The sequence below is a fragment of the Uranotaenia lowii genome, chromosome 3 (assembly GCF_029784155.1).
Source record: "Uranotaenia lowii strain MFRU-FL chromosome 3, ASM2978415v1, whole genome shotgun sequence".
Lineage (NCBI taxonomy): Eukaryota > Metazoa > Arthropoda > Insecta > Diptera > Culicidae > Uranotaenia > Uranotaenia lowii.
Window position 1 is genome coordinate 137,483,512 of NC_073693.1, and position 25,848 is coordinate 137,509,359.

At 35.0% G+C, this 25,848-nt stretch overlaps 1 protein-coding gene and 1 long non-coding RNA gene across 2 annotated transcripts in view; one reads left to right on the forward strand and one right to left on the reverse strand.

Annotated features, from left to right (window-relative positions):
* The window catches only part of LOC129754543 (uncharacterized), a 272,344-nt gene that overhangs the window by 78,275 nt on the left and 168,221 nt on the right, over window positions 1-25,848 (reverse strand). The window lies entirely within an intron of this gene.
* LOC129754546 (uncharacterized) lies at window positions 22,911-25,261 on the forward strand. Its single transcript, XR_008739038.1, has 3 exons — window positions 22,911-22,980; window positions 23,079-23,394; window positions 25,132-25,261. It is a non-coding gene; the product is annotated as an uncharacterized LOC129754546 (long non-coding RNA).

Here is a 25,848-nt window from a genome sequence, read left to right on the forward strand (position 1 = left end):
AAATAAAAATAAAAAACCTTTTAAACCCTCTACTGATATACATTATGAGAAAAAAAAAATCTCAATGGAAACAGATTTATTGACATCTGAGACAACATAGAAATTTATGACAAAAAACACCAAATCAATTTTTCAATAGTTTAAGTTGTTTAATAGTATAAGAAATGAGAAGAAAAATGATTTTTTAGAGTATATACCTAATTGCTTGATGAATTCAAATAGTTTTAAATACTTAACAGTACTGAATTAGACTAAAACATGTAAAAAAATCATGACTATATATGCAATCATATGGAGTTGTAGAAGCTTAAAGCTAATCTATTTTTTTGTTTTGTTACTTACTAGGCTTTCTCCCGCAAAGTGTTTTATAATGATATGGCAATAATTTTCATTTATAAATCCTGCACAAATCCTTGTTTTAAATCTATTTTAATAAGACTCCCTACCCGTGTTACCATCCACGGTTAAAAGTGAGCAAAAGCCGGTGAAAAACTCTATGACTGCTTACTGGTCAATGAATTAAAACATGCTTGCAATAACATAAGATACCTACTTCTCCTTACAAACGCTCCGTTGCTTATATCTGTAAAGTTGCCATTTTATTGCAGAATCAACAGTAAATCTTAACGCCTAATTACTGCCATTACCGAGATTGAAGCTCACTCGGCGCTCCATGCAGCAGTTGATCTGGTCTGGACTGACTGGTAGCGCACTTCCACAACAATAATAACAATAATGATGGACATCAGCCAGAAAGAGAGCCCCACGTTGTTGATGGCTTCGGTACTAACATTTATTAGCGCTAATGAAGATGGACCGTTGAGGAGCCCGTCTTCTCTTGACTTGACCACACGACGGCGCTCGCGATGATCCTACTTAGAACTTAGAACTTCTACCTGCCAGCCAGCCAGCGCAAAGTTCTTCGCAAGAACGGAACCGATTTTTTAATACCTATCCACCGGCCACTCGCGTGCGTGTTAAATTTGATTGAATCTAATTTTATCCTCAGTTTGTTGAAATTAGAATCGGTTTAATGATTGTAATTTTCGGAATCAGCGAAACTTTTCTTCATGCAACAATGAAGATTGCTGTTTACAGGAATAGATATGTGGTTTAATAGGATGGGTCAGTTTTATTCTTTGGTCGACATTTTTTTTCTAGTTACTAGAGATAAATATTTATTTAAGAATGTTGCATGACATGTGAATATGCGTTGAGATGTGCTTCTTGTAGGTTGATTAATGGATTCTAGAGAACATGTTTCGAATTCGTTGTTGGTAAAAAAAAACAGAATTCACGGTGTCTCTGGAACAAAACTTTAATTTTCGAAAATAACCATCGCTAATTTTTGCATCATTCGAAAGCTGGAACTTCTCCCTTTCATTTGAGCCCAAATTGGAAATAATGCATCGGGGGTCTAGAACAATTTATTTTTCTTTTGACGATTTTATAACCTTTTTAATGGTTTATTCAAAGAAAAAATCATACTTATAACTGTTAAAACACTTGTCTTATCTTTACCGTTATTTCAACTGCATAAAGCATGGATCATCCAAAATCTGGACGCACTGTTGATTATACCATAGTGCTCCTAGTTGTCGGATCTGGAATCTTTTGACAGTAAATAAAGTAATGTCTTTTCAATTTTACCATCTGGCATATGAAGTTAAAATTATAGATCCATCATTATCCGCTGTGACCGCAGTTCCCGTAACAGCAACAAGTTCAGTGGAGGCGGGGTGCTAGGGTAACGGACTTATTTTGGACCGGGTACATATTTTAGACCACCTTGCCGCTTTTTCCAATCGTTCTCTCATAAATCATGTTAATCATTAAAATTTTGAACAAATATAGTAAAAGCTTCTTCTTATGATTCTAATCATATCTAAGATTCCATTTAAATATGCTGGTAAGGGATAGAAAATTGAAAATTACGGTTTGATTTTTCACAGTTGGGCCTAATCAAGCCCATTTCAGGAGGACGTGCCGCAATTGGAGTAAACTTCCAAGAAGTTTTCTGCCTAGCTGTGATGAATTTAATAACTACAAACATGTTCACAGCTATGGAAAAACACTTGAAAACTATTTTGCAAGCTCGAAGAACAAAAAAAACTTGTTTAAATCGCAATTTGACCCATGTCGAAAATAGGTCCTACCTTATTTCTTAGGGACTTATTTTGGACCATCCAACATAACCTGAGTATTGAACTTGCTGTTGAATGTTCATGAACGTAATAAAACGCCAATTTTTTTAAGTCATTATTTTTAATGCTTCTCGAAAAATTATTGACAGTTTGGTGTAAAAGTTACAACCATACAGTGTTGATTTTCGAGAGAAAAAAATCTTGGTTAGATAGAAGAGACGAAATATAAAACCCGTCTATAGGAGGGGTTAAAAAAAAAAACAACTACAAATCGACAAATCAAGCGTGAGTTTTCAAAAGGACGTATGTAACATCAGACAAAATCTGAGAAAAAGGAGGGACAAAATTATGTTAATATAAATAAATGCTATTTAAAGCTGTTTGATCTAGAATCAAGTTTTATCATGGCAGCTGTAGGAAAAACAATAATGTTTTAATTATAGGTTTGAGCATACTGGATTTTTTGCTGTTTCCTAGTGAATTTGTTAAAAAAAATATTTTACACCGTATTGTTGAGTTTTTTTTTCACATACGCCATAATGATTCGTCGTTGTGACAGTTTAATATTTACATACACCCTTTATGATTCGTCGCTTGGACAAATTGTTTTCATTATGCGTCAAATCAGATACGTCGGTTTTTTCACATCATTGCAGATGCGTCAGTTTTAAAATAATAATTATTTTAAAACTGACGCATCTGCAATGATGTGAAAAAACCGACGTATCTGATTTGACGCATACGACGGTTTGCTGCGATCCTATCTGCTGTGTGTGCGATATTATTTGTTTTGACAGATGCGTCGTTTTACCAAAAAGAGGTGTAAAGAAGAATTTCGAAAACACTGAGAAAAGATGACATAGGTCGTTTGTATATTTTTTTAGCTAACGGCATATTATTTTTTTTTTGTACAAACAGTTAATTCATACAGAAGAAAATAAAATTTACTATACCGTGCAAACAGTAACTCAATTTGTTTACTTTTGCGACATACGTCCTTTTGAAAACTCACGCTTGAAATACGTAACTGAGTTTAATATTTGAAATAGTTGAAATATTCCGGTGAATAGTAGAACAATTTCAACAAATGTTATATTTAACTATAGCTATGAGATAATCTAAACGTGATTCAAAACTTAGAAAAAAATTAAAAAATCTAGTTTTTCAGCCCCTGTGGTTATGCAATTAAAAAAAAACTGTTGAAGAATTTACTCCAACAATAATTTTTTTTTCATAGAACAGAAGTTGTTTCAAAGATAATGAACTTTTGCAAATTTTTTAGCGATAAAAAATTGGCTTTTAGATGGTTAAAAAGATCGCATAATTCTCGCACCTTTTTAACTGTTCTGAATCTATTTTTTTCTACAGAACTGAAGCCAAATCAACTAAGGTTTTTGCGTAGTTGTTCTCAGACTTTCTTAACTTGTCATTGGGTCGCCTGAAGGAGATTTGCGACACACTATATAACGAGGGAGTTTTTCTGTTTTTACTCTATTCTTATCGAAAATTACTGAAGCAAAAGAAGTTGTAGAAAAAAACAGATGGTTGTAGTAGTAAATATTCAACAAACATGTGTACCTAAATAGAGGCTGGGGAAGAATTGGAGAAAGTTAGTTCAGGAATGAATTGTCTTGACTACAAGAATAAGAAAGGAAAAAAATCACTGAATCATTCGCATGATTGCGCATCAATCGCTGTCGTAAATATAGCAAAATATAGAATAAAAACTAATTAAGTTTGAGGGTGGTCCAAAATAGGTCCAGAGGGTGGTCCAAAATAGAAACCTGGTGGTCCAAAATACCGACTAGAGAAATTATCGAAGAAACGAGTTTTTAGGCTTAAATCTTGTTACATTGCAACAAACGACGATATGTTTCGATAGAAAAAGCCTTGATCTTCGCAATGAACGAAGAAAGCAGTCAAAAATTGTTACAAGTACTTTTTTATTTCCGAAAATAGCATAGCCACTTCCCAAAGCGGTCCAAAATTGGTCCGTTACCCTACTTGCCGTGAAGTCGAATCTCCCAGCGCAGCTCATCGACAACAAATCCTGGTGCGATCTGGAACTTGTGTGGATTTGCATTGACCTCGCAGACCGGAAACTGTGCGTATGTGTACTGTACCTGCCACCCGATCGCTGAAGAGATGTTACCCCCGCCGAGTCGTTTTCTCGCTGCATCGTCGAAGTTAGTTCTCTCTGCGCTCCAGAAGATGACTTACTTGTCATTGGCGACTTCAATATGCCCGGTTTGAAGTGGTGCTTTCACCATGGTAGCTTTCTGTATCCGGACCCTGCCTGCTCTACTTTTTCGGCGCCTTCAAACATCATATTGGACTCCTTGAGTACAGCGACCTTGCGCCAGATTAACGGCGTGGTGAACGAATACGGTCGTACGCTGGACCTTTGCTTTGCCAATGATGGATCTCGTTTACCGTTCACTTGAAATAACTAGGTTGAACGCTACAGTAAGAAAACCAGCAACCTTCTACCTCGACTTTAAAAACGCTAACTTCGACGACATCTCTCACATTCTGGCAACTATCGACTGGGTATCTGAGCTTGATCTATCAAATCCTAACGCCGCTGCTGATACCTTCTCACACATTCTGAATTATGTCATCGATCGCCACGTTCCAAAACGCTCTAGCAGCGGAAATACGCGATACCCCTGGATCACGACTGAACTGCGACAACTGAAAACGGCTAAAAGGTGTGCTCTTCGAAATTACAAGAAGCAAAAATCATCCTACACTAAGGATATATACCGTAAACTTAACTCCGTTTATAAAAAAGCCAGCGAACGTTGTTACCATAACTACCTACGCCGTGTACAACGTAACCTCAAGTCATGCCCAAAATCTTTTTGGAAACACGTAAATAGTCAGCGTAAGGAACCCGGTATACCTTCAAACATGTTTTTGGACGGCATCACGGCGAACTCTGATCGTGGAATCTGCGATCTCTTCGCCCAAAAATTTCCAGTATCTTCACTTCAGCTTCAACATCCCCAGAACATTTAGCTAGTGCTGTCAGGAACGTTTCGCCATTGGGCTTCTCAATAAATGGTATTGAAATCGAGGAGGCAGTCATCTCTAAAGCAGCAGCGAAGCTCAAGAATTCCTTTTCTACGGGTCCGGACGGGATACCAGCTGCTTTTTTGAAAAGTTTCATGCCTGTTTTGCTGACCCCTATTCGGCTCATTTTTCAAGCTTCGCTTGATAGAGCCATCTTTCCTCTACTATGGAAGGAAGCTTACATGTCCCCGGTTCATAAAAAAAGAGATAGGAGAGATATTAACAATTACCGTGGAATCTCTGCTTTATGTTCTATTGCCAAACTATTTGAATTGGTGGTCTTGGATCCTTTTTTCACGTCCTGCAAAAATTACATCTCCAATGATCAGCACGGATTCATGCCCAAACGCTCTACAACAAGTAACTTGCTAACGTTTACTTCTGTTGTGCATGAAAGTTTTGCTGCCAAATCTCAAACTGATGCAATCTACACCGATCTGTCCGCTGCATTCGACAAGGTGAACCATGAGATTGCCATCGGAAAACTCGAACGCTTAGGATTCTGTGGTACGCTACTGGGCTGGTTCCGCAGTAACTTAACCGGTCGTAAATTGATTGTTCGAACGGGTGACACCTTTTCCAGGCAGTTCCCAGCCACCTCTGGTGTGCCCCAAGGTAGCCGTCTAGGACCGATCATTTTTCTAATTTATTTCAACGACGTGTCGTCACTCCTCGACGTCCCCAAACTCTGCTATGCCGATGACCTAAAACTATTTTACACCATAAACGACCACGATGACATAAATTTTCTGCAATGTCAATTTAACCTCTTCGCTGATTGGTGCGACCTTAACTGTCTGCCATTAAACCGCAACAAATGTGCAGTCATCAGCTTTTCTCGTAAGCGGCAACCTTTAATCGCGGAGTACTTCCTAGGAGGCGAACCCATCTCACGTGTGAACCACGTTAACGATCTTGGCGTAATCCTAGATCAGCGCTTGGAATTCAAGGCACACACCAACTACGTGATTGACAAAGCATCCAGAAGTCTCGGTTTCATTTTTAGAGTGGCGAAGGACTTCAAGGATGTGTATTGTCTGAAAAGCCTATACTGCAGCATCGTTCGTTCCATCCTTGAATACGCATCAGCTGTCTGGTGTCCCTACTACCAGAACGGTGTCGATCGGCTCGAGGCTATCCAGCGGCGATTCTTGCGATACGCCCTTAGACACCTGAACTAGCAAGACCCTTTTCGCTTACCTAGCTACGAAAATCGATGCCGCCTCATAGATATCGATACTCTTCAAGCTCGCAGACAAGCAACTCGTGCCTCATTCGTCGCTGACCTCCTGTCATCGCGAATCGACTGTCCCACGCTACTGGAGGCTATTCCGCTTAGTGTACGACCCCGTGGTCTTAGAAATCTAGATCTTCAGTTGTACATTCCCCTTCGAATGAACAATTACGGAGCTAACAGCGCCCTCATCGGCGCAATGAGATCGTTCAACCGTTTCTCGGCGCATTTCGACTTCGACGTTTCGAGGGATGTTTTCCGAAGAAAAGTGATACGGGCCTTGAGAACCCCATAGTTAGACTTAATGTTATGTTTTTAATTTTTAATTTTAAGTAATCATTTGGATCAACATGTGATCCGTTGATAAGAAATAAATAACAAATAATTAAGGGCTCTGAAACCAAATTTGCTCTTTGGCTCATATTTGAAATTCTGATCTGGAATGTAAATTTTGAAATCGTGTTTTGTACATTTCAGAGATCGTATTATATTCGGAAATCCAAAGTTCAAACTTTTCGAATTCAGGTTCAGTATTCAGAGCCATTTTATGTTCAGATTCAGCAAGAAAATGAGTTTCACTATCAAAATAGTACTATCAAGATGACTATTTCTTTGAAGAACTCGAATTGCAAGAGATTATTATTATTATTTTGTTATTTTTATTGTTCATTCTAATTCTAAATTTTTTTTTTTAACCTAAGCCAGCTTGTATAAAAATTTAGCTGAAAATCTCAAATGAATTGCTAAGATGTAAGAGCCCAAAGATAGTTTCGAGAAAGCGTGTTTCAATTTACTAGATTTTTCAAATACTTATTTTTTGTTTAGTAGAAGTAAAATTATTGTTTATTTTGCAGGTTTTATTCGTATTAAAAAAGATCATCTACAGGATTTTAATTATTTATATTCCTTTCTGTTGAAATACATTACTGCAATTACAGTTTTTAAAGCACTAAATTTCAAACCAAAATCTTAAATTCTGATCGAGTTAGCTGGTGTCATTGTCTGCGGTCACCAGTGAGCCGAGATAGACAAAGTCTTCGACTATCTCCAGCTCGTCGCCGTCGACTGTGACCTTGTTATTACTGGACAAGCAAGTTCGGTCGGTCTCGGATCCGCAGGCCAGCATGTACTTCGTCTTGGACGTATTAATCATCAACTCAATCCTTCCTGCTTCGCGTTTCACTTTGCGGTAGATCTCTTCCACCGCCGCAGATGATCTGCCGACTATATAAATGTCATCGGCAAAGCAGATAAGTTGACTGGATCTGTTGAAAATCGTGCCCCGCATTTCGCCCACTGCTTGTCGAATAACACCTTCTAGCGCCACGTTGAACATCATGCAGGATAGACCATCACCTTGTCGAAGCCCCCTGCGCGATTCGAATGAACTCGACAATTCACCCGGAATCCGCACACAGCACTGCGTTCCATCCATCGTCGCCTTGATCAGTCTGATCAGCTTCCCGGAAAAGCCGTTCTCGTCCATGATTTTCCATAGCTCGTTACGGTCGATCGTGTCGTATGCGACTTTGAAGTCGATGAATAGATGGTGCGTAGGGACTTGGTGTTCCCGGCATTTTGGAGGATTTGCCGTAATGTGAATATCTGGTCCGTCGTTGACCGTCCCTCCATGAAGCCGGCCGGGTGCAAAATATATGCTTATGGTTAATTTCGTATAGGATTTTTTGCATTTTTTTTTTGTTTTATCAAAGTACCACATTTGTTCAAATGAACTTTTACTGCTGAATTTCAATTGTGTGCGTATTTTAGACGAATATCTTTTATTAGCATCGTTGTATGTATTTTTGGATAATAAAATATTCTAAGATATGATAAACCATTTTAATCCCTTGCACAGTTGTCTTTCAAGATATTTTTGCAGCATATTATTCCGTAGAATTTATTAATATTTCTTTTAAAAATGGACTAAAACTGAAATGAAACAGTATTGAATCATTACAAAATCGCGAATAAGAAATCTATCTAAAATGCCAGAGGCTAAGAAAATTTCAAGATTTTTGAGGAACAATCGTGATACCGAGCAAAAGTCAACAAAAGTCATCAACACGGAACTTTACGGAACTGGACTGTATTTTCATCAAGGTAATGATGGAGGAATTCGGGACTATCGAACCTTGATATGCCTGCCTGTGAGGTTCCCGATTCCTGAATTGGACGATTTCTCTCCCGGAATGCTCTACATTAGAAAAGTTGATAGCACAAAGCTAAGTACTTTTATTTTTTATTTCTAGTCTTTATAGCGTTTTCGTATATTTTCCACTGATACGGAGGCGGTAGCTAAATTCATAAACAAACAAAATCAGCGGCCGGGGCGATGCATACATACATTATATGCGTCGTTCAGGGTAAAGATTTTGTTTATTCATGAGGAAAAAGTGTGCCCCGTGCCAATTGAAAATAAACGAAAACGCTATAGGTTAGCTCAGAATTTGAAAATTTACAGTTCACAGTGATACAATTTTAGCGTTTCAGTGGAAATGAAAAACATTGACTTTCATTTTCGTCGAGTTAATCGATTTGAGTTAATCGTATAGTGTAGTTTCTGATTAACGGCCTTAGGTATCGTTAAATTTCTTAATTACAGTTACATACAGTATTGTAAAATTACAAACCTTCTTTTATTTCTCGAAATTGGCTTAAATAAACTACACAATTTATCGAAGAAGAGTATTTCAGGAAGTTAAATGTCTACAGAAAGCTGCAGTTTCATTAGAATTCCAATTTTGGTAGGATCACAAATCCTGGATTCCAAAACTTTGAAATTTTGTTAAACCTAGAACTAATAATTAACTATTTTGGTAACATTATGCTAATATTTTCGTAAATTAAAATCAGTTTTGACAAAATTTAAAAGGGCTTATCAGATACATATTTTATACATGATGTTTAAATTTAAATTTTTTCAATGTTAATCGTTAAATAAAAGAAACACAGTCAACATTGTTTTACTAACAGATATTTTTTTTACTCTTAGGTATATATTTTTTTCCAATTTGATTCTTCAATATTTCTTTTCTTTTTCTCATCTACAATATGGTTATTTTCTGAACAAAACTGGATTTTAGATGCTTAATTTATTGTGTTCTTCGCCATGATGATTCATTTATTTTTTTTGTTAAAATTGTCGATTTTTGAAAAACGAAATCTTCTAGTTAACACTTGCTCTGGCTAAAAAAACGATCGCTTGAAAATGACAAAACCGAAAACAACCCAGCTTAGCGACTGGTTCATTTTATGATTTCATGATCTTCCTCATCATGTCGCTATTTGCCGGCTTTAATTGACTCATTCTCGCTTTCAGTTTTCCATCCATCCCTCCAGCAACGGCAGCAATATTTCGCGCCCCGTCAGATTTAGTCGGACAGCCGATGTTCTTGCTCGATAGAATCATCATAATCGTCTTTTTTTATTTCCCAAGAGAGAGGAAAAAGCTACCTCTGTCTAATGGATGGCGGTGTCATGATTTAATCTTTAGCATCAAGAGAGCAAAAAAAAATGGTTTTGATCTAGCTGGAACAAGGAAGTCATAAATTTGAACGGTAATTGAAACGTGTACAAGAAGAGTGGCCACGCGAGCCGCCTTAAAGTTTCTGAGCCACGGTGTCCTCCATCGAGATTCTGAGCGCCACAATTAATTGCCTCTTATGGGAGAGATGATAAAATTTCCTTCTCTGTAATTAAAGAGCACATTAATGATTATAAAAATTTTAATCATTTAGTTTTGCAGATTTGATTCCATTGAGAAAACATTAACAGAAAACTATCAGCTATGCAACTTCCTGTGCGAAATTTTTTTAGCCCTTTTGAAATTTTTTAACAGAAGTTTGGGATTTCGGTTTAATTTATTGCCTCCATTCTCGCACGTCAACTGCCAAGGGAGCCTTCCTCTTGAGTTAAGCATCAAGCTTAAGTAGGTACAAGGTCATGCCACCAAGAGACTTGTTGAATTAAACGGAAGTTCTCAAGTAATTTATTGCAGCATCTTGAAGAGGCACTTCTGTTTGGACTATGTGCTTCTTCAGCTTCTCGCCAGTTTTTTCATTAACACGGAAAGCTTGACGTAAAAATCTGTTTCAATTTGTTGACTAAAGAAATTTTAAATCCAATTTAAGATAAAAAATTCAACTCGATTTTTTGCAAGAAAAATTCCCATTTCGGATGAAGAAATCAGATTTCAGATTTCAGATTCCAATTCCAGGTATAAGTTTAAATTTAATTTTAGATTTTAGCAAATCAATGACATATTTCAGATTCAAATTCAGATTCCTGGTTCAGACTTCAGATTTAGATTTCAGATTTCAGATTTCAGGTTTCAGATTTCAGATTTCAGATTTCAGATTTCAGATTTCAGATTTCAGATTTCAGATTTCAGATTTCAGATTTCAGATTTCAGATTTCAGATTTCAGATTTCAGATTTCAGATTTCAGATTTCAGATTTCAGATTTCAGATTTCAGATTTCAGATTTCAGATTTCAGATTTCAGATTTCAGATTTCAGATTTCAGATTTCAGATTTCAGATTTCAGATTTCAGATTTCAGATTTCAGATTTCAGATTTCAGATTTCAGATTTCAGATTTCAGATTTCAGATTTCAGATTTCAGATTTCAGATTTCAGATTTCAGATTTCAGATTTCAGATTTCAGATTTCAGATTTCAGATTTCAGATTTCAGATTTCAGATTTCAGATTTCAGATTTCAGATTTCAGATTTCAGATTTCAGATTTCAGATTTCAGATTTCAGATTCAGATTTCAGATTCAGATTTCAGATTCAGATTTCAGATTCAGATTTCAGATTCAGATTTCAGATTCAGATTTCAGATTCAGATTTCAGATTCAGATTTCAGATTCAGATTTCAGATTCAGATTTCAGATTCAGATTTCAGATTCAGATTTCAGATTCAGATTTCAGATTCAGATTTCAGATTCAGATTTCAGATTCAGATTTAAGATTCAGATTTCAGATTCAGATTTCAGATTCAGATTTCAGATTCAGATTTCAGATTCAGATTTCAGATTCAGATTTCAGATTTCAGATTCAGATTTCAGATTCAGATTTCAGATTCAGATTTCAGATTCAGATTTCAGATTCAGATTTCAGATTCAGATTTCAGATTCAGATTTCAGATTCAGATTTCAGATTCAGATTTCAGATTCAGATTTCAGATTCAGATTTCAGATTCAGATTTCAGATTCAGATTTCAGATTCAGATTTCAGATTCAGATTTCAGATTCAGATTTCAGATTCAGATTTCAGATTCAGATTTCAGATTCAGATTTCAGATTCAAATTTCAGATTCAGATTTCAGATTCAGATTTCAGATTCAGATTTCAGATTCAGATTCAGATTTCAGATTCAGATTTCAGATTTCAGATTCAGATTTCAGATTCAGATTTCAGATTCAGATTTCAGATTCAGATTTCAGATTCAGATTTCAGATTCAGATTCAGATTTCAGATTCAAATTTCAGATTCAGATTTCAGATTCAGATTTCAGATTCAGATTTCAGATTCAGATTAAAGATTCAGATTTCAGATTCAGATTTCAGATTCAGATTTCAGATTCAGATTTCAGATTCAGATTTCAGATTCAGATTTCAGATTCAGATTCAGATTTCAGATTCAGATTTCAGATTCAGATTTCAGATTCAGATTTCAGATTCAGATTTAAGATTCAGATTTCAGATTTCAGATTCAGATTTCAGATTCAGATTTCAGATTCAGATTTCAGATTCAGATTTCAGATTCAGATTTCAGATTCAGATTTCAGATTCAGATTTCAGATTCAGATTTCAGATTCGGAATTCATATTCAGATTTCAGATTCATATTTCAGATTCAGATTTCAGATTTTAGACTTCAGATTTGAGATTTCAAATTTGAGATTCCAGATCCAGATTTCAAATTTCAGATTTCATCTTAATTTTATAGTTGGAAAACAATTCAAATTTTAGCGAATGTTTACCGCCAGCGGAGAATTCATGCGATTAACCCACAAGTTGAGCATAATTATCATCACTTACTTTCGCTTCGCTGCAAATTGTGGCATCATTTAGTGGAAAAAATCTACTTTTTTCTACTGCCTGAAAAGAAAACTTTAGGGAAAATCTAATCGCAAATGAAATTAATTACCACTCTCACTGGAACGCGTTTTTATGGCCCATTCAGTGTGGATTTGCTACCGTTTTTTTTGTGGTTTGTTGTTGTTGTCATGTTTAGCTTCAGCCGAGAGTGTTTTATTTCAAGGTGAAGATTTTGCACTTCTGTACTCACTGATCATGATCCGATGATCCGATCTCTGTCTGCATTCATAAAACATATGCCGAGCTTTTTTTGTTGCTTCTATTTCGCTCGGAATTGTTTTGAAGTTTGCACCTGCTGGCAGTGTGGATCATTTTACCGAGCTATTATTATGTAAATTGCGATCGGAACAAGCTTTCATCATTGATAGGGGAGCGCGTTTAGAGCCAGTAGGGGTAAGGATTCTGATATTTTTTCTTTGTCTAGGTAAGTGATACCTTACACGATTCAAGAAATTGTGGAAACACCACAATTGTGGAAACACCAATCAGCGAAATAAAAACCTACGTTCTATTCTTTGTACAAGATGAAAAAAAAAACATAAAATCAACCCTGGAGATAAAAAATGACCCTCCTAACTAGCGATGAGATAATCAAAAAGAAAAAGCCTGAAAATAATTCTACTGAACAGTGTAAACGGGCGCGCTTTCCCCCCTCTCATTATCTTACCCATCGGAGAACTTTTTCTAGTCAAAGTTTAGATGCTGATATTATCTTATGCTTTCCCGAGGGGATTTTTTTAATTAAAAGTCTGCTAATTGGTTGAACAAATCGGTAACGACCGACCGATGGACGAGATCTAGATTTTTTTGATGATATTCATACAGTGGTCGGAAAATCGCTCAAGAAAAGCAATCAGGAATGGTTTCTAGCTAGAATGATGCTACCTCCGAGTGCTGTGATACGCACGTGGTAAAAGTACCCATTGAATATATGTCGAAAATCAACACTAACTTCATACAAGAAGATATACCATGCCCCACCGGAGGCTACCGTTGCTATTCGTCACGTGGCTAATCGACGGTGATCGACATACTTGGTGATACATTTTGAACGTCGCTCCCTCAATCATTCCCGAACGTCTATCCTCGCATCATTGTTGATAATGCTCGTTATTGATAGACGATCATTAATGTTTCAAAAGGAAAAATCTGAATAAATACCAGGACCACATGTTCAAAAAAGCTGTAGCACATGCTGGACAGTTCATTGCGGTTACCTAGTCATGATTTTGTCCTTCTAGGCAAAACGAAAAATAAAAAATCATCTGATAGCCTACATAGATCGCTCAGAACTGATACATATCAGTTATGATCCTAAAGGTTGAAAGTCGTTAGGGGAAGGAAATCAGCATCGAGACGTTCGTTGCTGATAGTCTGCGTCCTTTTTTACCTCATCATGTATCGCAAAAGTGTTTCAAATACAGAAGCGTCGTTGTCATGCATGATTGTTTGTATGATTTGGTTGAAGAAGGAAAATTTGACTGCTTTGATTTTTAGGCTCTGAATGTAGTCAAGCATGGCTCAGTGAAAATGATTGATTTTCGGAAGCATGATTCATGAATAGATTGTAAAAACGTGTGGAACAAAGTTTACAAAAAATCACACCAATACACACAAATACACTGACATCGTCTGAACTCGTCGAGCTGGTTCGATAGGTACCTATAAAGGTATATCTAAGACCCATAATTAAAGATCTCCCAAATCGACCGATAACTATACCTTTCTGAAAGAAAGTCAAAAAAGATATGGGAGTAAACTTTTTTTTACGTAAGAATCAGCAAAAAAAAGATCAAACACATTTATTTTTAAATAACTCTGATTCTTAGAATTCGATTCAGCATTTTTCAAAACTGAAGTCAAAATTTAATTATTCCCTATCGAATTCGCCATGTAACGAAACCTTATTTTGTCATTATATTGAATTATTGGAAAATAAAAACTTCATTTTCATTGTAAAGTGTCACAAAAAACTTCGAGATTATCCTGGAGATCCGGCCGTTATTGCAACATTATTTTAAGAAAAGATGTTTATTCACTGCACTGAAGATCTTTCCCATCTTTGAAAAATACAGAAGTAGGGGGGTTTCTCATTCCCTACTCTGACACAACCCAAATAAAAAAACATAAAATTTTATATACACACAGATGTTTAAAACATGGAGATCCTCAAAGAAAATCAATGTCAAATAGTAAATAACAATTATTGAGTCATTTTTAGATTCTTAGCAAAGCTTGTGACGGTTCATTGAATTCAGGGTAGCACGAAGTTTATTTTACTTAAAAATATACCTTTGATACATTTTGAAAACATCTGTAAATTCATGTTTTATAACTTTTAATGATTAAATTTCAACGTTGAAAAATTGTTACTCTTTTGTAACTTGATCGAATCAATAGACCTTTGATAAAATGCTAATTACAATCTGGAAGTAAATAATTAGAATATTAAACCCAAAGGTATTCGTTAATGTTTGTGTAAAATTTTGCAGTGGTAAAGTTAAGAGCATGAAGTTTATACAATTTGATTTTTTTCAACTTCTCTTCTGTGAAAATCTTGAATTAAATCCACATTGATAGTAGAAATTGAGTACCGTAAAATAGGGTAAATTGGAAAAAAACTTTTTAAGCATCCGGTTTGTAATAGATGATATATTTTGTTGATTCAACGAAAAAGAAGCACTACTTTTAATTTTTTAATATTACATAATATTTGTTACTACAGTTTTACTAGCGACACTTTTACAAGCGAAATAGAAACATTATGAACTTTTTGTGAAACTTCAACACAAAAAATAAACTTATGGATTTTTCTTATAATATAATCAGACTTTTTTCAAAATTGTATTGAATGTTCTAGGTAGTCAATTATTTTTATGAAAATAGTACGATGCGTTGCTTAACTATGACCATATTGATTTGAAAATTATCAATAACATTATCCAAATTAAAAATATATTAAATCAAACTTGATAACGATATCATAAGTAAAATCAAAAGATTAAAAAAACTGTTTTAATTTTTTTTTACATTAAATTATTGTTGTAAATCACTTTTAAAACATGGGCCTTCTAAACGTATATAAGTAAAAATCAAACGTTGCATACTTGCAAGCTTACAGTTCTAGATTTTTTAAATCCTTGTTTCGTTTGTTCCACATAAACCTTTTTCTTGTGCAATCTTCTGTAGTTGAGTCATTTGAGGTTACCTTTAAAAATGGTAACATTACGAATGATTTTATGTTCACATTTCGTATTTTTTTAAATTAAAATAACCTAACAAATCAATTGTGTATTAAAAATTTAAATTGTTAAACTTTATCTACTTAGTTATTGTTGAAATTGATAGCGTATTCGTTTATGCTCAGTTTTGCACCAGGTCACTACAGGTGTCGTTTTTCTTTTTGATGTAATTTTGTTCATTTGGAATTGGACGATGGACCACTGAAGAATTTGTTAGTTTTTGTCGGGATGAGTAGACAGTAGACGGTAAAAGTGAAAATCAAAATTTTAAAACTTGATTATTGAAATTAAACTATAACTTACAATATTTTCACAGATTTTCTTATTTTAGGCGTTTTATTTAAAAATTAAAAACCGATTTAGCAATAACTCCACTTTTCAGGTAAAGAGTTTGGTGCTTATCTGTTATTCCAGTTGGTTTCTGAATGTAAGCTTTTCCTGAATTCGGATTTCGCGATTTCCATCCCGGGCCTGGTCTTGTTCGGTTGAAGTCGTAGCCGCTTAAGAATGGTCTCGCCGTGTCTAGTTTGCATTAGAAATCCACTGATTCAAAATTCTTTGCTTGGATGAATTTCTTCACGAAAAATTTCGCTGTCAAAAAACTACGTCCACTTTCTAGGAACATCGCCTACTCTTCGCCTCTTCCTTCAATTGATTAAATTTTCTTTTTTTGCTGTATTAGAGTAATTTTTTTTCTCAATTTTGAATAAACAAAGAATTACAAAAAAACAAATCTCAGTTATTCTATTATTTTCTAACATCAATTCATGTAGGTCTTAAAAGTGACCATACAACCAGGCTTACGCACACAGAACATTCAAATTTGAAAAACCTTGAAAAACTTATGTGTCCGTTCATTCCGCTGAACATTAAAATTATAATCATACAAATTACGGCGATTAAAATCATATAATGTTTACCAAATTTGATATTAATCACGGGGAAAATGAACAACTTGTGGGATATTCAACGCCGATTTAATATCTAGGTGGGAGGGCTTTTTAATTTATCAGAAACAATTTTCGGCCCAAAAAACCCTTTATGCCAACATTCACAAAATTCGAACCAACCCATGACATGAAAAAACTTCTGCATATGGGAAAACACGCCGGCTAGTTTCCAACGTATAATGGCTCCCATACTGCTATCTCAAATTTAGTACAGGGTGCCATTTGAAACGATGTGAAAAAAAAATGAAATTAAATTATTCAATTTTGAAATCATCATAACTTTTGATTGACGCATCTTGGAGGGTCACGATCTTCAGCAAAGCTTTTCTTGGATTTTTCAGCAATAAGATGCAGCTTGAAGAATTTGAGCTTATTGTGGCAGTAAGGCTGTAGGAATTTTTTAACAAAAAAGTCACTTTTTCCATACTAATTTCCGCACCAGCTACGGCCTGTTTCAAATCCTAGAGCCACCAAAATTTGCACAGTTGCTATTGGGCCTAAAAGAAACCCTAACCGTTTGATAGGTACATTTTTGGCTCGATTCTGACCAGTCTTATGTACACTGTGATATACAAAATTTGCTTCTAACCCCGCTGTAGCATGATACCCTGTTGACGGTAAATATAGTCTAATGAGTGCTTTCCTAATTCAATAAAATCAGGAATTCAGGTATGGATGAATTATAAATATTAAAATTTAATTCTGATTCGTTTTATAATTATGGTCAAAAATCGTTATCCATTAGAATTCCTATATTCGTCAACCGTAAAAGTCAGAAAAACTGTTCTCTAATTTCTTAAATTTCGATATCTTCCATATCACAAATGAGGATTAAAGTTCTTAAGGTTTGATTCAAACACGTGATTTATTATGTGCTCTTTTCCATCGTGTTTTTGATTAATCCAGCGAGCACGACACAGTTTCTCATCAAAACTGATGATGTATTATGCAGATTGTGTTTTATTATCAATATCGTAAAAAAATCCAACGATCTAGAAAAAAAAAACAGTTGCTAGAATCGTGTAGCATTTAATATCGATCGGAACACGACTGCCATAGATTGATCGCGTCGTGGTCGTGGTGCCAATTTATGGTTATGACTCCATTATTGCAGGAGATTAACCTACTAGCAGCCACATCGCCATTTGCGAACAGCTGCTTGGTGTTGATATTGATACAGATGGTTTCATATCGAAGTATACAATTATGTCTTTAGGGAAATAGCACTTAAACACTGTTATTTCAATCACAACAAAAGTGTATCAATTCTTATCGAAAATATAAACATGTTTTGAATGTTAAAAAAGAAATTTCAAACTCTTTGTTTCCAAACCTTTTATAATTTTTTTAAAAATTTATATGAATTCATTTGAGAACTTTTTTAACAGGAACTTGTAAGAAGGCACACACCTCTTAACCTTAATCTTCGAGGTATTTTACACCATCTTGTACTGAAGTGGAGTTGAAGGGTGTTCGTTTTGGCCCCTTCTTAACTTGTTCATACCTCTCATTAGCCGCCATCAAACGCAGTGAATCATGTTAACTGCCCGCGTGCCTAAACACGTGGAGTGGAAGCGCATTGAAAAAAAAAACAACCGCCACCTTCAACTAACAGCAGCAGTTGAATTACCTCTTCCAATGCAGTCAGTGAGAGAACATTTTTTTCGTTGCTTCCTTTGGCCGAGAGCTCTTGGCCTTTTCACCATGTTCTTTCATAACTTGTAATACATCTGCATAACACCACTCTGACTGGGGCTCAATAACAATGGGTTCATTACTATACTTATTGCATTGTTGTGCAGTGTACTAAATATACTGAGCTCTCTGTGTGGTGGTCGATGACCGAATCGTGATTTTGTGCGATCGTTTTATCGGAAAACCAGCGTAGAGCAACGATGGTTATGAGCTTATGTTTCGAGAAGTGAAATCATCTTTGCTGCCGGTATGAGTTTCAGGGTATTTGAGGGTACCGTTACAGATCCAATCGCAAAAGGTTGATGACTAGGGAATGTACGAATGGGAAGCCGATACCAGTTGGAAAACACAAACTTTATATTAAAAATTCCATTTTGGGTATCCAAATTTAGAATATACTACTCAGTTGAAACTTCGAACCCTTCGAGCCTCCCTCCCCCTTATCTTAACATATACAGTTAGAAAAATCCTCGTAGATTTACATGCAACAGCATGGGTAGAAAGGAATCGGCTATTTACGTGCGAAAAACCGGTATACTTCATGTAAATTTTCATGAGCACTCAATGTTGTTGTTTACTGTAGGTTTACATTATGTTTATCGTATTTTGTCAGGGAATATTATACGTATTTAAAAAAAACTGGATTTTTACAGAAAAAAAGATTTATTTCGCGTTTTTGAACCCACTATTTGAAAATAAACACTTGAACTAAACACTTTGAAAAAGGTATGGAAAAATTATAGTTATCGTGACATTTTCTGTCACCCGATTCTCCCGACGACGGAAGAGAAGGCTGAGGCAATGATTTTACATTTAACTCCATCGCATCATACACCATCGATTTCCTGCCAAAGAAAGTTGTTAGTTTGAAAATATGGTATTGTTTACTGATATTTCTTACCTCTGTTTGTATCAAATTAGCGCACACGACCAGATTGAACAAGAAATTGATGAAGTTCGTCTGCGTTGAGAATCCAATAGGAACGAAATCAAAACAGAATTAGCAAACTGACGTTGACGCTGGATTTCGCATGCGGTGACATGTAAAGTTCATATTAGCCTTTAGATGTTATACTCTTTTTCATATTTTTTGTGGCGAAGATGTAAAAACGTGCAATGTAAGATTACATTTTTCTTTCTGTGTAGGCTTGCCAGATACTTTCAGAAACAAGAGGGACATTTTTCGAAAAAAAAGCGGGACACAGCCGAAAAAAGCGGGACATTCAAAAAATTCTTAAAAAAGAAGCTTAATTGAAAAGCCAAACTTATACTTTAACCATCAGTCAAAGCTATTCCTAAAAAGTACACTAAGATTTTTTACGCGCATTTATTTTGCTGTGTTTTTCTAACACGGCTTCTATTTACACGGTTTTTTGCAAGGCACGCGAATTAATACGTTATTAGAGAGAGAAAATTTCAAGTCCTATATGTGAACGGCGAATTTAATACAACGTAAAAATATTTGAACAAATACATTTCAAATTAGTTTTAAAAATTCAAAAACTCAAGAAAACTTCCATCATTGAATATTTTGGACCATTGAGTCGAAAAAAGTGATAAATAGATAAAAACTCATTTAATAAATTTGTGCATTTTTTGGCAAAACTGTATAACATAATGTTCTTTGGAAATTGAAGTTTTTAAATCAATGATCAGCTTTCTCGAAGACCGCGAGTCTTTTTTACTTAACAGAAAAAAGTTATAGAAGTTTTCTTATTGTTTATTTTTTCCAATTTTTTGAAAAATGGGATTTTGACAACATTTTTAGGAAATATTTACCCAAATTAAATCTTCGATATTTCTTAAAAATCATTTTGCAGTCTTCAACGAAGTTCTCAAATAATTTAAAATCTTCAATATAAAATATTCACTTTTTTCAGCAGTTTAAGAAATGATATCTTTATAAAATTTCTAAAAATTGTAGAGTTTAATCTTTTTAAAGCAATGTATATTTGAATATAGAATATCTAAACACAATCCGAATCCTTGATAAGATGGAGGATATTCAAAGGATTTAAAATCAGTTTTAGTTTTTAAAGTAGGTTTGTTGGTTCATTTCATCAGTTATCAATGATCGATTTTACCCAATATTGGTCAATTTCAAAATTCCCACACGCCATTTAACTAAAACAATAGCTTATAGACAAAATCGGACAAATGATTCGAATTCAGGACGCCAAAATCATCCTAAAACAATAATTGAAACATAAGCACCAAAAAATGCTGATCCCTACTATAATCATTTGGAAGCATGTATTAAAGTTAAAATTTACATTACATTGGTTGAACGTGGTCCAAGAACACTTAACTGAATCTTACTGTAATTTTAGAGTTATTCAGTATTGTCTTATATAAACAATGAAAAATTCTGCTTATTTTGAGAAAAAAGACGTATTTAAAAAATTTTCCTTGTTGTACCAATGAATTGAAATTGATGCTAAAGTTTGATTTTTTGCTGCGGAAGTCAGTACACTTTTTAAAAGTTTTTCAAGAAAAAAAAGCGGGACATTTTGAGGAAAAAGCGGGACGGCGGGACATTCAACAAAAAAGCGGGAAATGTCCCGCTTTTGCGGGACAGATGGCAACCCTATCTTAACACATCTTTTGTTTTTTTAAATCTCCGAATAAAATTACTTTGGAAACTTATTTATCGTGAATAATTATAAAAATACAATAAATATTTGTACACACTGAGAAGGTAAAAAACAAAACAACAATAATAATAGCTTCAAAATTCTTTCTTATTTTTTCGATTTGGTTTTGAATTTGTTTTGACATAATTACACGCATATATGTTTGATTCTTCTTTCAAGTATACTGAATTTTCTATTTTCGAATACATATCTACACGTTTATTACTATTTCAAGCTTGATTACGATTTAAAATTATAAATTTTTATTTCTTCAATTGAACACTTTTTCAAATACTTATATACTCTCCAAAATTTGGTATATTCCACAAGTATTTCCACCAGAAAATAAGCATAAGCTAAATTATGACATATGTGTAGTAATTGTATAAATAAGCTAAAGATTTATATACAAAGTATCGATTATTTGCACGCTATCTTGGATAGTCAACTATATGGTTATAGCCAGGGCCGTAGGAAGAACCGACTCATGGGGGGGGGGGGGTTATGGGGTTGGGTGACTTATTTTTACCTATGAATTTTTGCTCAACAACACACGAATAAAAAAAACTAGATGATGTAACTAGATAATTATTCATTTTGAAGTACTCATTAATAGTTTTTGTATGAAATCGTAACTTTAGAGAAGACACGAATGCCACAAGGATGATAAAGTGTCATTTGAAAAAACCTTAAAAAAGTAACTTTAAAACAGTGGTCCTTAGCCTAAAGGGTGAGCTAAATTTTTATAATGAAGCCAAAATATAAAATTTGCTTTCATCGGTGGTTAAAATTTTTGAATTTGTTTAAAAGTCTGAAAGATCAAAGTTATTTGATTTGAGCATAAAATAAGTTCTTTTTAGGGTAGCCTTCAATTTCTTTAAAAAAAAAACTTATTCTATACTCAAATCAAACAAGCTTTATCTTCTAAACTGTTTTGCAAATTCTAAGATTTTAACCTTTGATGAAAATAAATAAAATTTTACAAAATAAAAAACAGTAAGAGATAAAAAATTTCGGATTAAATATGTTTGATGCAAACTTGAACTAAATTTATGATTTTAGTTTGAAATTAGGCTTTAAAAACTGCAATATTAATACACTGAAAAAATTAAGTATTTTATGCAGATTTTTTAAGTGAAGATCAGGTACACGTTTCTTTAACTGAAAATATTTTTCATGAAGAATCATCTCCATGATCAAAAATCTTGTAGATGATTTTTTTAAAATATAATTTGGGATATTTTGCAGGAATCATAACTTTGAAAATTTACTTAAGTTTAGATTTGTGATTTTCAGTGTTCAATTTCAGTTTCAGTACATACAATTGTACAAACTAATTCTGATTGAAAATATGATATTTGGAAATGGAATTGACAAGCAAATTTTTAAGTTCATGTTCTCTTGAATTTCTCAACTATTTTATGTTGATTGAAAAACTCATTCAATTGAACTTTGAATCTGTTTCCAAATTTCTAAACGATTTTTGAAATGTACAAAAAATTTGATTTAGGAATCTTACTTCTAGATTAGAACTTTTGTAACCAGTACGTTGTGTGAGAAGCCCAAGATCAGTGAGAATCAACGTAGTAGTTGTAAATGTGCACAGGAAGCGCTGTGTGGAGTGGAGGCGAACCGTACCTTACACCACCGACGCCATAGACAAATAATGGCCAAGGTAATGGACGGGCAATATGCTGACCAACAGAGGGCGCTGATTAAAACGCATAGATGGGCAGCCATAGGCGGGCTTCGAAAAAGGCGCAATGGGGCGGAATTCCAGGATGGAGCCGAAAGTCCGGGGCAATGGCCGACAGCTAATGCGATCACTCCACAAAGAACAGCCAAACGATACGGTACTGAGTTCGCATAAGTGCACACGTAGTGTCATAGCACATCGTAACCAGGTGAGAAGTGATCGCTGCCCCGGAATCCATAGAACCATGGACAGGCCCTCCGGAATAAAAACCTAATCCGCTCTTGTTTTGTCCCATTGCGCCAACAGGACCCCTTTTTGTTTACCGATTTGTTATTTTGGAGTTCGGAGGACGTGAGGCGTTACGAATCCGGAGGCAAACCTACCGCTACACAAGGCAAGCCCCGGAAGGCCTCAGCTCAACCGGGTACGATACTTACCACCACAGGCAGCCGTTAACGCCGTGTGGTCCGAAGGTTGCGGAACGTCCGGGTAGAAAAGAAGAAGCCGCGCTGAAGACCGACCGAACGACTTACCCCGCGCCGCTGTGCAGTCCGGAAAGGAGAGCGGAAGCGAGGAAGTGTGGAGGCAGCTACCCAAGGTGACCCTATCAGCTTCAACAAAGGTAGGACTGAAAAATCCCTGAAAGTGTCTGATTGAAAGTGCGGGGAGAGAAACCATTTGTCGACAAAACAACCAATAAACGGGAAAGTTCGTTTCTGCGAAGCATTGTGTTTTCTTGTGCAAGCTAGAACGCGGATAGCCGACCCTGAGGCTTATTGAGGGGGGGTTCTCATAGGTGCTGGGCAGGCTAACCAACCCATAAGGTTATACTTTATTATCCAAGCCTTTGAGCCCTCATTCATGAATCTATTATTTAAATTCTGTAGGGTTGGTTTAATCTTCATTCATCATTTCAATGATTGATTTTTGATCTGTTTTGTGAATCTGGTTAAAAATGTGAATTTCAAATGATGAAACTGAATCTGAGTTTTCAATTTTGGATCGCCACCTAGAAGCTTTGTATGTTTAAATTTTGTGCAAAAATAAAGTTTAAGAATTTCGAATATGAATATAAATCAAAATTCTTCTTTTTTTATAATTTGAAATCTACTGAAAATGCATGTGATTTTCGAGAAACATTATTCAAATTTTATATGAAATGTAAAACCGAATTTGAGCCAGGATTTCAAAGCAGCTTTCCATTCTTAATTTCTTATGATTACTCGAACTGAAAATCAAGAATCCTAAACTTGATACAGAATCAGAAATACGAAAATATGTCGAAATATAATTTTTGTTATGGGAATATGGAACCAAAAGCTTCAAAATGGGTTGATTTAAAATTTAATATTCGGAACTGAATTTCTATAATCATATTGCCAGATTGCCTGGTTTTAACCGGATTGGCCCGGATATTTAATATAAAATTTGGAAAAAGTCCGGTCCGACCGGTTTCTCGGATTTCATTGAAAAAGCCCGGATTTTGCCCGGGTTTGTTTTCATTCTCATTTTTAAATCAAACTAAAAAAAAAAAAACAAATTGTGTAAAAAATTTTTTTTTAACTATGCGTCCAAAATTTTTGCAGCAAGTTTCAAAAAAATAATCATGAAAGGTTTTTTAAAGTTTTTTTTTTTATAGATTTTTGATGAGCAATTCCTAGGTTTTGACCAAAATTGCCCGGTATTGCCTGGATTTTGGTCGACAATTTTGAAATCAAATACCCGGCTTTTGCCAGGTTTTAATATAAAACAGCATGGGTTTGTCCGGATACGTGCTGAATAAAATCTGACAACCTTATTCTATGAAGCAGGGAGAAAATTTTGAAAACTGTAGCAGATTTTAAGCTTGGGATGGATTTTTGAGGTTTTTGCATTAGTTTTTAGTCCAGATAGTTACTCTTGAATATCTTTACTCTATTATCATAATTTGATTATGAATTTAAAATTTTGAGTCTAGAGTAGAATACCTCGCTTGCTTTTTTGGACCCTCATGGGGGGGGTTTAACCCCCAAAACCCCCCCCGTTCCTACGGCCATGGTTATAGCTGCTCGAGACATTTTCCCTTTCAACCCTGCACAGATAAAAAAATGTAACCTTACACGACAAGTAATTTTACATTTTTGCCTCTTCAATGAAAATTACATGTCAATGCATGCTTATTCCAGCACCAGCGTCAGTTTGTTAGATTTGTTTTGTTTTCATTCCTGTTCGTTTCACGTCCCGTTCTGCGTTGGCAAAAGTATTTAGTTGTTTTTCTTTCAATCTGACTTGTCTAATTGCTGATTAAAGGTAAATCTATATTGATAATAACTGTGATTGACTTAACATTTTCACCCTTAATATTGGCTGTTATTTACAGGAAACTGATACTAAACCCCCAAAACATCAGAGTCCCAACTGTGCTACAGCCAATTTTCTGCTGTCTTATCGCACCAGCCGTTTCCGTCGTCGGGGGAATCGTCGAAAATTAACCAGTATTTGGAAGTTGAAGATCGGTGTAAGTGGTGTTATTCATCAAAAAGTGTGATCAAAGTTAAATAGAAGTATTTTTCTGCCTCGAACCAGTGACTTTTTTATTTTGCGAAACCACTCCTTGTCCAATAAGATTCATGGGATGTGCTAAATAATGTAAATGTACAGTAAACGACATGCTTTAGCGCTACCGGGAATTTACATGAGTTTTACAGTCACACGTAAATGCCCGATTCCTTTCTACCCATGTTGTTGCATGTAAATCTACGTGGATTTTTCTAAGTGTGTGGATACCGTAAGTGCCTTTGCTTACGATTCTGTTCCCTTGAAAGTCTCATTGAGTAGTTAGGACTGTATTGCGCGGTAACCAAGATGGATGTGCGGGTTACACAGCAAAAATTATTTCCTGTAAAATTACGCAAATGTCCTGTAACAAAAAGGAGTAGGACATTTACCGTAATTTTACAGGTCGAAAAACAAATTACGTGACATTGAATTTTCAGTGTACAACTTTTTTACAGGACATTTGCTGTAAAAATAAATGAATCTTCGTTAACTTTCAAGGAAAACAATTGAAAATTACAGGTTTTGTTAATTACAGGTA